The sequence below is a fragment of the Phascolarctos cinereus genome, unplaced genomic scaffold (genome assembly GCF_003287225.1).
Source record: "Phascolarctos cinereus isolate Bilbo 61053 unplaced genomic scaffold, phaCin_HiC Scaffold_2;HRSCAF=192, whole genome shotgun sequence".
Taxonomy (NCBI): domain Eukaryota; kingdom Metazoa; phylum Chordata; class Mammalia; order Diprotodontia; family Phascolarctidae; genus Phascolarctos; species Phascolarctos cinereus.
In genome coordinates, this window is record NW_027555625.1 from 291,198,464 (window position 1) to 291,212,508 (window position 14,045).

The window sequence follows — 14,045 nt, forward strand, 5'->3', positions numbered from 1 at the left end:
AGGGTGGTCAGTAGTGCAAGGTGTGTCAGGTTAAGAGTAATGAGAATTGGGAAAATACCATCTCATATAGCAGATAGTATTTTTTGGCAAATTTTGACAAATACTGTCAGAGATTACTAGTCACTTTGGGGACAGTATTTTCTTTGAGTTGACTGATGAAGTTGGAAGCTAGATTGCAAAGGGTTGAGAAATGAGTTTGAGGAGAGAAAATGGAAGCACTTGTAGACAAGTTTTTCTAGGAGTTTGGCAGTGAAATGGAAGAGAGCTTTAGGATTATAGTTTGAGGGCATCTTAAAGTCTAATGAAGGTTTTAAAAGAATGGAATGGAAAAGTATTAAGTACTGATTTTGTACCAAGCTGTAGAAATACAAATAGAAAATCAGTACAGTTCCCATTTTAAAGGATCTCACATTTTAATTAGGGGAAACAACACATATGTGTAGGGGAAATGAAAAGGACTGCTGCTTTTTTTAAAAAAAAATATAAATGTATTTATTTTTAATTTTCAACATTCACTCCCACAAGTTTTTGAATGCCAAATTTTCACCCCATTCCCCTCCCCCACCCCAAGATGGCATGCATTCTGAATATCCCTTCCCCTAGTCTGTCCTCTCTTGTATCTTGTCTCCCCTTCTCTTATCCCCTTCCCCTTCTATTTTCCTGTAGGGCAGGATAGACTTCTGTACCCCATTTCCTGTATTTCTTATTTCCCAGTAGCATGTGAAAACTTTTTTTTAAACATATGTTTTTAAAACTTTAGGTTTCAAATTTTCTCTCTTCCTCCCTCCCCACCCACCCTCATTGAAAAGGCAAGCAACTCAATATAGGTTGTACACGTGCAGTTATGCAAAACACGTCCATAGTAGACGTGTTGTGAAAAACTAACTGTATTTTCCTTAATCCTGTCCTGCCCTCCCATTTATTCTATTCTTTCTTTTGACCCTGTCCCTCCTCAGAAGTATTTCTTCTGATTACCCCTTTCCCAATCTGTCCTCTCTATCACCCCCTGCTCTCTTGTCCCCTTCTCCCCCTATTTTCCTGTAGGGTAAGACAGATTTCCATACCCAATTGAATGTGTATGTTATTCCCTCCTTAAGCCAAATCCTATGAGAATAAGATTCACTCATTCCTCTCACTTCCCCTTTCCTCCACTGTAAGAGACTTTTCTGTTTTTTTTTTTGTGAGATAATTTACCCCATTCTACTCTCCTTTTTCTCCGAGTATAATCCTCTCATCCCTTAATTTTATTCTCCAGATATGACCCCTTAATCTTCAACTCACCCTGTGCCCTATCTATCTATCTACATATACATACATATAATTTTTTTCCTCCAACTACCCTAATACTGACAAAGGTCTCATGAGTTATAAATATCATCTTTCCATGCAGGAATGTAAACAGTTCAATCTTAATAAGTCTCTTATGATTTCTCTTTCCTGTTTACCTCTTCATGTTCCACTGAGTCCTGTATTTGAAAGTCAATTTTCTATTCAGCTCTGGTCTTTTCATCAAGAATGCTTGAAAGTCCTCTATTTCACTGAATGACCATTTTTTCCCCTGAAGGATTATACTCAGTTTTGCTGGGTAGGTGATTCTTGGTTGTAATCCTATCTCCTTTGCCCTCCGGAATATTATATTCCATGCCCTGGTCCTTTAATGTAGAAGCTGCTAAATCTTGTGTTATCCTGATTGTGTTTCCACAGTACTTGAATTGTTTCCTTCTGGCAGCTTGTAATATTTTCTCCTTGACCTGGGAACTCTGGAATTTGGCTACAATATTCCTAGGAGTTTTCCTTTGGGGATCTCTTTCAGGAGGAGATCTGTGGATTCTTTCAATTTCTATTTTGCCCTCTGGTTCTAAATATCAGGGCAGTTTTCCTTGATAATTTCTTGAAAGATGATGTCTAGGCTCTTTTTTGATCATGGCTTTCAGATAGTCCAATAATTTTTAAATTCTCTTCCTGGATCTATTTTCCAGGTCAGTTGTTTTTCCAATGAGATATTTCACATTGTTTTCTAATTTTTCATTCTTTTGGATTTGTTCTACTGTGTCGTGATTTCTCATAAAGTCACTATCTTCCAATTGCTCTATTCTAATTTTTAAGGAAGTATTTTCTTCAGTAAGCTTTTGGACTTCCTTTTCCATTTGGCCAATTTTGCTTTTTAGGGCATTTTTCTCCTCATTGGCTTTTTGGACCTCTTTTGCCATTTGGGTTAGGCTATTTTTTAAGGTGTTATTTTCTTCAGTATTTTTTTGGGTCTCCTTTAGCAAGCTGTTGACTTGTTTTTCATGATTTTCTTGCATCACTCTCAGTTTTTCCTCTACTTCTCTTGCTTCTCAAAATCCCTTTTGAGCTCTTCCAAGATCTGGGACTGATTCACATTTTTCTTGGAGGCTTTGGATGTAGGAGCTTTGACTTTGTTGTCTTCTTCTGGTTGTATATTTTGATCTTTTTCACCAAAGTAAGATTCTGTGGTCTGACTCTTTTTGCGCTGCTTGCTCATGATCCCAGCCAATTACTTGAGTTTTAAACTCTTTGTTAAGGTACGAATCTGCTTCCAATGTGGAGAATGTACTGTCCCAAGCTTGGGGGGGTTGTACAGCTGTTTTCAGAGATACTTGTAGGGACCTGTAAATTTTCAGTTCTTGCAAGGTGGTATGATAAGGGGTGAGGTGTTTACTCCTTTCCTGGCCTGTGACCACAAGTTCCTTTCTGTCCTGTAACTGTGAGGAAGGGTTCCCCTCCACAGCCACTCCAAGCTCCACCACACCAGCGTTCCTCCTCACTCCAGCACCCGCCCAGAACTGTGACTGAGATCCAAACACAGGCAAAGCAAGCGATGCCTGCAGTCCCTCTCTGATCAGCCACTGGATTCCCCCTCAGTCTGTGGGCCGGAAGCTCGGGAAGCAGCTGCCCCCCCGAGGGTCATGCTCTTGGGGAATGGAGCTGAAACCCCGCCTTCCTCTCTAAATACTGACAGAAACAGACTTTTCCCACTGACCTTCTAAATTGTCTTTGGCATTCGTGGATTGAGGAGTCTGGAAACCTCCACAGCTGCCCATGAATTCACTCCTCTGAGGCGTGCTCTAGGTTTGGGGCAGCCTGCGCGCCTGTGCTGTGCTGTGCTCCCAGCCCGGCGCCATACACCTTTCTGATCAACCATCCAGGTTGTCTTGGGCTGGAAATTTGTTTCACTCTGTCTTTTTGTGGGTTCTGCTGCTTTAGAATTTGTTTAGAGCCATTTTTTATGAGTATCTGGAGGGGTTTGGGGGAGAGCTCAAGCAAGTCACTGCTTTCACCCCACCATCTTGGCTCTGCCCCCGGACTGCTTCTTCTTAGAGTGCAGCAGCAGGTCAGATGTGGGAGATGTGGACATGTTTATATGCCTCTGGGAAATAATCAAGATGGTAAGGGAGAAGGAATGGGGAATTGGGTAGTGATTGAGGGGACAATCTTCATGAGAAGACAGGTGGAGGTGGGATCCACAACACATAGAAAGAGGTTATCCTTGGTAAAGAGGAAAGCCACCTCATTATCAGAGAATGGGGGATGATTATCAAAGGGTTCTGAGATGTTGAGAAGGTAAAAATGGGAGTTCATGTCAAACAACATCTTTTTGCTCAGATACAGGGTGAAGTCCTCTAGCTGAGAAAGTGAGAAGAAGGGGAGGTTTGTGATGAGAAGAGACATTTGGAATAGTCTCTGGAGAATGGAATAGAGAACCAGTTAGGAAGGAGTAAATGGATTGCCTTGCTGCAGTGAGGGTCCAGTTGAAGTTAGATAACATAAATTTATAGTAGATTCAGAAAGCATGGTTTCTCTGTTCAGCAGCATGTGAGGAGTAAAGGAGGCAGACAGTGAGAGTAATCCAGAGTTGGTGTTTAGCAAAGTAATCACTAAACCTGTTCCTTCTTATGACTTGGCTGTTCCTGTCTGTGGCACCACCATTCAAGTTTCACACATTGAAACCTTGAGGTTGTCTGACTCTTCCCTCTTTGAGGTGTAAAATCTTATCATTTACTTTCGTGTCGGTTAGGTTAGTTCTTTCTTAAAAGGTATTCAGACATTCCCTGAGAATAGATTAGTCCAGGGGACTAAGAGCTCTGACTACTGGTGTCACTTCCCCATCGCCTGCGTATAGAGCAGTCACAGGGGGTCTCAGAAGCTTTGATGGTAGGTTGTGATGAGTGCTTCACTCAGCTGAATCGACTCTGATTCTCAAGGGGTTCTCTGATGCTCATCTTCGTTGACTGTGCCTCTCTTGCCATGGCTAAATAAGTTTCCTTTTGTTAACTGTTAAATGAATAATGAGTGTTTGACTTTATTCCAAAATTGAACTTGTCCCTCTTATAGGGACTGGCTTGAGTCAGACCCAACCCAGACAATGTCTCTCCTTTACATCTTATATGCTATCAGTTACCAGATCCTCTCAATTCATTCTCCAAAGCATCTTTCCAATCTACCCCCTTATCTCAGCTCACACTACTATCACCTTAGTACAAGGCCTCCTTACTATTCACATGTATTTTTAGCCTCCTAACAGTTTTTCTCAGCTTCACTTCCCTTCCCTCTCCAATTCATTTTTCATACAGTTGCTAGAATTTATTTTTTATGCACAGATGTGGTCATGACACACTTCTCAAATCTTCAGAGGTTACCTATTGCCTAGTAAAGTTTTAGTAAAGTTCAAACTTGTGTTTGGCATCCAAGACCCTCTACTTTCTGATCCTCTCCCACCTTTCCAGTCTTATCTCGTATTGCTCCCCTCTCTATGTTTCACAGTCCTGCCAAATTGGACAGCTCTCTGTCCCCTAAACATGCTCAGGAAATTCGTACCTCCATGCATTTGTCTAGGCTTTCACTTGTGCCTGGAAAAGTTGAATTCCTACCTATTCATCAAAACAAACTCAAATGTTATCTGCCTCCTCTGTGAAAACTTCTCTGACTCACTCATTTGTAATGACCTACCCCCTTGGATCTCACATAGCACTTTGTTTTGTGGCTCTGATGCATTTTTTAATTTAATGTTGTATATTGAAATTATTTATGTTTGGTTTTCTTACCTACCAATTGTCTATAAGCTTTAGTTAAGGAACCATATATTATATAAACTTTGTATCTGTTTATATCTGATAAGACTTTTGTAATTCCTTTAGCAGTTAGCACAGTATTGTGTACACATTCGGTACTTATATAGTTATTTTGTATTTATTGTATTACAGTATTTAAACTTAGTAAAAGCAGAGCAGTTTTCTAACTCTACTTCTAAATTGTCCAAAGGTAATCATAAAGGGGGGAAATGCTTTCAAGCAGCAATTACTATATTTGAATAAATGTCTTTTTTTCTTCAACTTTAGGCTGTTATCTGCTTCTTGATTTATATTAAAAGGAAAACTACTTTAGTGGACAAAGGCATTCTGTTTTACCATTTAGATCCCAGTGCCTAGTTCAAGTCAATGAAACTGGGATTTTAATAAACGTACCAGAGTTTATTCATCCCAAATAATTGTGCCTTCAAAGTAGACGCTTTGGGAGAACTACATCCTTATGCCAAGGGCGCTTCAGTTGCTCACAATATGTTTTGGTAGTTTTTATTTGGAAACTCTTTGAAACCACTCTGTGGGTCATGTAGTCTGATTACCTTAAAGAAAGGCATACCTTATTTTATACTCTAGAATGGTGTTAACCAACTTCCTTGTCATCTTCTGTACTAGACTTTCCTTTAAATGACTTGGCTTTTTCCAAAATTTAAATACACTTTCAAGGAATACAATATATTACTATTAAAGATATTTAAAAGAGAACAATACAGGCTATAAAAATTCCTATTCAGTAACATGTAGTAGGTTACTGTGCCTTAAATTTGGCAAGATCAGCCATATGCAGGCTTTCTGTCTCCTTACTTATTTTGGACATTAAATCCTCATTAGTTGGTCATTCATATTCTGTCATTTGTGGTCCACAGCTCCTTCTTTTTTTGTTGTTGTTTTGTTTTTTTGGCTAGGCAGTGGGGTTAAGTGTTATGTGCTGAGACTGGATTTGAACTCAGGTCCTCCTGAATCCAGGGCTGGTGCTCTATCCACTTCACCACCTAGCTGCCCCCTATACCTCCTTCTTGGCAGGGAAAACAGAATCAAATAAGAAATGAACAGCTCTGTCTTCATCTCTGATACTTAATTATCGTTATCTCCTTCAGTGGTCTCTCTATCCCTTAGATCTTCCTTTTAGCTCCCCACAAAAAAAGCTCAACTGTACTTTTACTTTTAAATGAGAAAAGTCTTTACCTAATATATAGTATGAGGAGAAACAGGTGGAGTTTCAAAACTTTTCTCATGGAATTTTTTTCTTTTTAATGGATTTAAGTCTAATTCCAGAGCTTTATGTCATTTAAAAAACAAAAAACTTTTGTCAACTTTATTTTGGCCCACTGTAAGAAACAGTCTCTAACAGCATATTCTCTGTCATTAACAAGGTTCCATTGACAATTCTTTTCAAAATGCTTTATTTTTATATCATGTGCAAAGAAGTCTAAGGTCCTAAAATGCTATTGGTCGTCGTCTTTGTTGGGTTTCAGAAAAGCTGGTTTCCTCACCCTGGAACAGGCTGAAGTCATTCTGTTCTTGAAGCAAAGCTTATCCTCTGACCTTCTTTTGGAAGCAGACTCCCCTAGTTGAGCTTCCTGATAGAAGGACTCTTATCCAGTTTTCTGCTTGTTGCTAGTCTTGGTGTGGGCTTTTATTGTTGTTGGGGAAATTGAATTTATTTCTTTTAAAATTTTATTGCTGTCTTTTGTTTTTATATCACCTAAATTTGCCAAAATATCTGTTCTCCTTCTCCCTAAAAGCCATTTCTAATAACAGATAATAAAAAAGAGGGGGAAAACAGTTCAGCGAAACTAACCAGCACATCAACCAAGTCTGACATCATATACTTAGTTCTGTGCCCAGGGTTCTCCGACCTTGCAAAGATGGATAGGCAATGTTATGGCATTTTTTCAAAAAATTCTTTTTTAATTATAAACTTGAACATTGATAAGCATAAACATTTCCATATACTATGAACAGAAAAAAGAATTTTATATGAAATTACAAATTTCTGCTATGAATGGCTTGTTTTTTAAGTAGGTATTAAATTTAACTTGGTACTACCCACCTTGCCTTGCTTGTTTTTGTCCCCTCTGAACTTGTCTTCTTTCTTCTGTGTATTTTTAAATGTTTTACTCACATGCCTTTCTTTCTTTTCTTATTTTTTGTATCACTGTTACAACTTACCCACTTCTTCCCTTCTGCATGCTAAATTAAAGCCCTCTCTTGTCATAGGTAAATATCATCCAAACAAAGGCATCTGTTGCCTGTGTTGTCCTCGGTGCCCTTTCATCCATCCCCTCTCTGCCAGGAAGGAGGAATACATTTCTATCATTAAATCCCCTGGGATTGTTGATCAGTCATTGCATCAGTAGACTTCTTAAGTCTTTCAGAGTTTTCTTTTACATTACTGTTATCCTAGTATAAATTGTGCTCCTTGTTCTGATCGTTTTAAATTTAATCAGTTCGTATACGTCATCTTAGGGCTTTCTTTTTTATGTCTTTCTTGAATCTTGTACTTTTGAAGATCAAATTTTTTGTTTAGCTCTGGTCTTTTTATCGGGAAGGTTTGGAAGTCTCCTATTTCATTGAATATCCATCTCCTCCCTTGAAAAATCATGGTCATTTTTGCTGAGTAGTTGATCCTTGGCTGCAATCCAAGCTCCTTTGCCTTACGGAATATCATGTTCCATGCCCTTCGGTCTTTTAATGTAGAAGCTGCAAGGTTCTATGTAATCCTTACTGTGGTTCCATGATATTTAAATTGTTTCTTTCTGACTGCTTGCAGCACCTTCTCTTTCATCTGGTAATTTTGGAATTTTGGTATTATATTCTTTGGCATTTTCAATTTGGGATCTCTTTCAGGTGGTGAGCAGTGTATTCTTTCTATGGTTATTTTCCCTTCTGGTTCTAGGACTTCAGGGCAGTTTTCCTTTATGATTTCCTGAAAGATACTGTCCAGGCTGGTTTTTTTTTCATCATGATTTTCAGGTAGTTCGGTAATTTTTAAATTGTCTCTCCTGAATTGATTTTCCAGGTCAGTTGTTTTACTGATGAGGTATTTTATGTTTTCATCTATTTTTTCATTTTTTTGTTTCTGTTTGACTGATTCTTGCTCTGTCATAGAGTCATTAGTTTCCATTTGTCCAATTCTGGTTTTTAACAGATTGTTTGCTTTTGTTAGTTTTTGTACTTCCTTCTTCAGTTGGCCAATTGTGTTTTTTAGGGACTTGTTTTCTTCAGTGTACTTTTTTTCCAGTTGGCCAATTGTATTTTTAAGGACTCTTCTACCTCTCCCATTTGACTTTTAAAATCCTTCTTGAGCTCTTCTAAGAAGGCTTTTTGGGCTTCAGATCAGTTCATATTCCCTTTTAATGTTGCAGATATGGGTTTGTTGACAATGTTGTCCTCTTCAGAATTTCTGTCTTGATCTTCACTCTTCTCATAATATGAATCTATGGTATGTTTCTTTTTACTCATGGCATTTCTTTATTCCCTGGCCTTTAAAGAGATTGAGCTCTCCTGCTGGGGAGCAGAGAGCACTGACCCAATCTTCTTGTGTTGGGAGCCTAGGTCTTGGTCACTGGCTCTATGTGCTGAGGCCTCTTATGTTGGTAATTAGAGGCTGTAGGGTTCTGGCAGCTTACCTGGTATTGGGCTGGAATCAGCAAGGCTGGAACTTTCAGGCAGTTCTAGGTTGCCTGCTTTTCCTTTCCTTTAGCTTTCTTCAGCTCCTTTTAGATGGGTGCTGCAGGGTGTTTATCTGCCTGGGGCCCCTTGCAGTGCTGCCTCCCTCCTTTCTGCTAATGCACTGGGTGGGAGATTCCTTTGTGGTAGAGTGCTGAGTCACCTGGTGGTTTTCCAAGCTGGCCTCCACCGGTTCCCCCCACCCCCACTGAAATACTCGGAGGTCCATGTGTTGGTGTTTGCCTGCTCTACCACCTGGGCTTTAGGATTTCTTCCTGATTGACAATTGGAGGCTGCAGAGCTTCGACAGCTCACCTGGTGTTGGGCTGGAACCAGCAAGGCTGGGACTTTAGGAAGACTTTAGGTTGCTTTCTTCAGCTCCTTTCAGATGAATGCCCTGGGGTACTTATCTGTAAGCCTGGGGCCCATTGTGGTTCTGTGTCCCTTATTTTTGCTGAGGCACTGGGAGACGCGTTTGCTGGGCTGCTGCACTGCTACTCCCCATCTTTCTTGTAGTTCAGCTGTCCAGAGTTTTTTTCTGGGGTCATATTTTCAGGGTTTTTGGAGGTTCATAGGGGAGAGTGAGAGCGACTACCTTTTTACTCTGCCATCTTGGCTCCCAGAAGCAGAAGTCCATCTTAGGTTTTTTGTAGCACAAATTTTCCATCACATTCTAGTACCACATTTTGTTTAGCCATTCCTTAGTTAATAGCTCCACTTTTTCTCTAGTTCTTTGTTGCTGTAAAAGTGCTGCTATCAATGTTTTGTCTTTTTTTTCTTTAAATGAGAACTGTATTAGAATATAATGCAATTAATATAATAACCATAAATATGTAAATAACTCATACAGTTTTCACCTATTTCTATGTTTCTCAGAATTTTGGCAGTATTATAAGAAGTGCAAATTCGGTGCTCTTCTTTTTACATTTTTTGATTCTGATAATTTGTTTTTCCCAAAATTACTTTAATAGTTTCTTGCCTGACATATTTTTTGTTCACTTTGGTTGAGCTATAATTATCCAGATGGTAATAAATTTGTGCAAAAACCAGACAGCTAGCTAGTAGGTTACTCGATGCATCTGAAATATTTAGAAATATTCACTTGAAGACACTGGTATTTGAAAAATTGTAATTGAAGAAGGGTAACATGAAAGATGAAGAAAATGTTGATTTTAAATTGTTAAGAAAAAACTCATCTGTAGCTGGCTTGTCACATCAATAAGATGTATTTTGGAAGTAGAGAAATTTATCTAATTAAAACGTGATTTTTTTATGCATATATATCTTTTTAAAATATCAGAAAGACACAAAATGAAAAAAAATTGTTGGTATATGATTTGTAGACAATTTAGATAATGTAGTTATATGTAATTCCAAGAGTCAGTATTCCTCTCCATCTGAAAAAATGTAAACATTTGTAGTAACTTTAAAAAAAATGAAATGTAGATATAGGAAGAGTGAAAAAAATATATGCCATATTTCATATATCTATTTAACCTATTTCTTAGCAGGGATGTAAGTTAGTTCTTTTAGTTCTAATTTATAAGTAGGATCTTTAGAGATAACTATTTAAATGTTCAAGGGTGATTTGTTTTCTATTTCAATATATATGCAAATCAAATGATCATTTAGATAATAGAGCTGCTTGCCTATCTGATTATAGTTATACCTTGTAAATAAGTTCAGTCTTTTCCAAGTTTTTCTGGCAATTGTCATTTTTCCCATATTACCTTGTAAACCATTTTTTCTTCACAATTGGATTGGGTGTACCCCAAGGAAGGAATTGTTTCATGACCCTTTGTAAAATCAGTACCTAATACAATGCCTTGCACATAATGGGTGTGTTCAAGAAATGTATGAGGTTGATGATTTAGAGTAAATGCATTCTCAGCTAGATATAGGCTTTTATGGGTAGTAATGTGGTTTTGTATCTGGCCTGGTTAAAGTAGCCTATATTCCCCATGCATAGCTCTTCCATGCTAACATTTTCATCACGAATCCTGTTGTCTGTTCAGACTTATAGATTATTCACTTTTTTCTCCCATTGGGCAATCCTGAAAATGAAGAAGCAAGCAAATAGTTTATTAATAGATATGATCTGAATAAGAATAATTGATGATAGAAACTGTAGTAATAGCATTGTTGGTTATTTCAGTCCTTCCCTGTTGAAAAAGAATTACTTAAAAGTATTATCACATTTCTTATAAAATCCTCATCTTTTTAATTTGTATTCTATGCCAAAGGTCTAGTCAACTTTAGAACAGAAATTATGCTATTCCAACAGATGGCCATTAATTTAACCAGCCAAGAAACCACGTGTGTGCATTAAATGTTTGCTGGTGACGTTCTCTTCTAGGAGCTTTTTCTGAACAGCTGTGTGAATGAAATTGCTACATGTGTGACTGAGGTTATTTGCTAATCTAATTCTAAAGTGGATTTTAAGAAATGAAGGACAAAGAAAGGAGGAAGAGCAAAGAGAGAATTGGAAAAAGGATCATAATGCTAGTGCTGGAAGGGACCTCAGAATCCATGAAATCCAACCCTCTCATTTTACAGATGAAGAAAGTGAGGCTCACCCAGGGCAGTTAGTGACTTGGCAGTGACATATGGAGTGTCAGTAGTGGGATCTGAACACAGGTCTTCTGACTCCTGAGCCATTGTTCTTTGTACCTTCCTCATACTTTCAGGGTACGATTTTCTTGCATGAAATTCTCTGTTGAAGCAGAAAGCACTGATATGAGGTTTATAATTTTAAGACTAATTTCAACAAATAGAAGAAGCCCTTCTAAAAAGGCTTACATTTCTATTAGTTGCCTACTTTAATGTCAGTAGGGAAACTAGATCACTAACAGTAAAGTCTCATTTAATCCTGTTGTTTTTCCCTTTTAGTTTTGTTGTTGCATTGCTACACAAACCACCTGTTAAATTGTCTTTTTTCTCTCTTTAATTTCTTCCTTCTACTTTTTGATTTTCCCATTCCTTACTGCTATTGTTTTCAGAAGAAGGATTTTCATTCTCTCAGAAACATTACATTCCCTGTGGAAAAAATGCAAATTAAAATGTGTAGGAGCTGTTCATTTTTCAGTCTTTCGATGGTAACCTCTATTGGTACAGGTTTTTGTTGGCATGGTATACCAGGCAAAGTATAAATTGCTGTAAAACTGGAAAAACATTTGAATGAATAAAGCAGATGTTCTCTTAGCATGAAGCAGATGTAGAACTTGCAAGTGTCTGTCTAATAAAGTATAGCATTTGGTTCTATACAGCTGGTGCCAAGATTACAAATTAATCATGTTTGAATGCATTTTTGCTAATTAGGTCCCCCTCTGTTTTTATACTTTGAGGGGACATTAAAATGGGTCGTGTCATGAGTCACATTTTTTTCTTTTTTTCTTCTCTTCCCCTCCTTGAGAGGCAGTATGGTGTAGTGGAAAGAGCTCTGGACTCAGATCTAAAGTCCTCATGCCATTTTATGGCAGTTGTTTAACCATGAGCGAGTGACTTAACCTTCCAAACCGTATCATCCTCATCTGTGAATTAAGAATATTAATACATAAGCTACTTACCTTACCAGTTTGTGGTAGGGATTACATTCTACAGATGTGTTTATCATAATTATCTTGAAGTAGATTTTTCAGTTGTTTATGGATTGTGTTTTTTTTTTTTACAAAATACACCTGAATTTAAGTTCAGCCGCATGGATGATATAATAACTAATTTCAGGTTTTGGAGGAGTGAGGCACCTAGTCACCTTCAGCCAGGTCAGCTCTGCCCCTAAGACTCATTGCATTTTTAAAAAGACTTTTCTCCTTCTCCCCCCACCCCAGGCAGTAAGTAGGCCTGATGCTTATCCTCCAGATTGTGCAAATTAAGGATATTGGACTAGATGATCTTGAATGTCTCAGCTCAGAAATCCAACTGGCCCTATAAAATGCCATAAAGCATCTAGAAACCAGAAAATAAACACTATTTTCCCCTTCCTATTGGTTTGTTATTTTACTTCATCAATCATGTAATTAATGAGTAAAGTTTGGGGCATGAAGATTTGAAATAAAAATAATGTTACTTTGGTTTTTTGTTTTGCTAAGGCAGGCCTGCGCAACCTGTGGCCTGCAAGAGTCTTACAGCCTACAGACCACTTGTGGCATGCCAAAGGATTTCCTCTACATACAAATGATGTTTTCCTCTAGTTTTTCCTGGGCCACTCAAAATGCTTTAGCATGCCAAGGGCTGGTTGTGCAGGCCTGTGCTAAGGTAATGAAACAGTTTCTTTGAAGAGTAGGGTTGAATGGATCGATATGACTGAAAATAAGAGCTCAATCTTTGATCACTGGTAGAAAAAACACTTTTCTAACCAAAATGGCCACTCTCTGTGCTGGAAAAGCCATGTCTTTAATGCTTTCTGTATTGTCTTTTCTGTAAAGAAAGCTATAGTAGTGAGATTAGTTTTATGAAGGTGCTTGAAACTTTTTTCATGCTTAGATTGCTTTACTAGAGAATATGAAAGATTTATTTGACTCTCAGTAGAGAAGGCAACATATCATGTGAACTTTTAAATTACATTACTGAAATTAGTTATTGAAAAATAGTGGTTCTTCAGTTTGGGGGACTTATGACTACCTGTCTTACTAAAAATGTAAATACCTCACTACTATAGATTAACTAAAGGATTTCCTTGGTGCTGTCATATTGAGTTGGGAGGGTCAGTACACTAGAAAATTGGAAGAGCTGCATCATCCATAATCACCAAGTCAAAAATAAAACCTAATGGACTGCTTTTTAAAATGGAATGTTTATTATTATTACCTGAGAAATAGTTGGAGGGTGAAAAAAAAGTAAGCACAATTAAAAACATAATCTTTTAGGGGAAGAAAGTGAAATGGTCTTGAGAAGGAAGAATGGTAAGTAATACCAGATGTTAACAAGACAAAACATTGGGAGTCTTTAGTTGTAAAATATTAATATTATGATCAATAAAATATTCACAGAATTTAAGTCAGAAAGGACCTCAAAGGCTGTCTAGCTCAACATATACCTAAACCAGTTTCCCCCTGTGTGAGCTCATGCCTAGAATTGTTATGTGAAGCTTTGATGTAAAAATATACCCCTGGAAAAGTTGTATTTCTGTGGAGAAAAGTCCCATGTAGAGAGTTGCATACTGTTGGATGGAGTTTTCTGACCTACAAAATGAAAGATTCAATATTGATGTGAATTCTAATATTTTTAATTTTGTGTGTGTGTGTGTGTGTGTGTGTGTATGGGGTGGGGGAA

The 14,045-nt window shown here is 37.8% G+C and overlaps 1 protein-coding gene across 2 annotated transcripts in view; it reads left to right on the forward strand.

The window, feature by feature from the left end:
• Positions 1-14,045, forward strand: part of DPY19L3 (dpy-19 like C-mannosyltransferase 3) — a 106,775-nt gene that overhangs the window by 15,379 nt on the left and 77,351 nt on the right. The window lies entirely within an intron of this gene.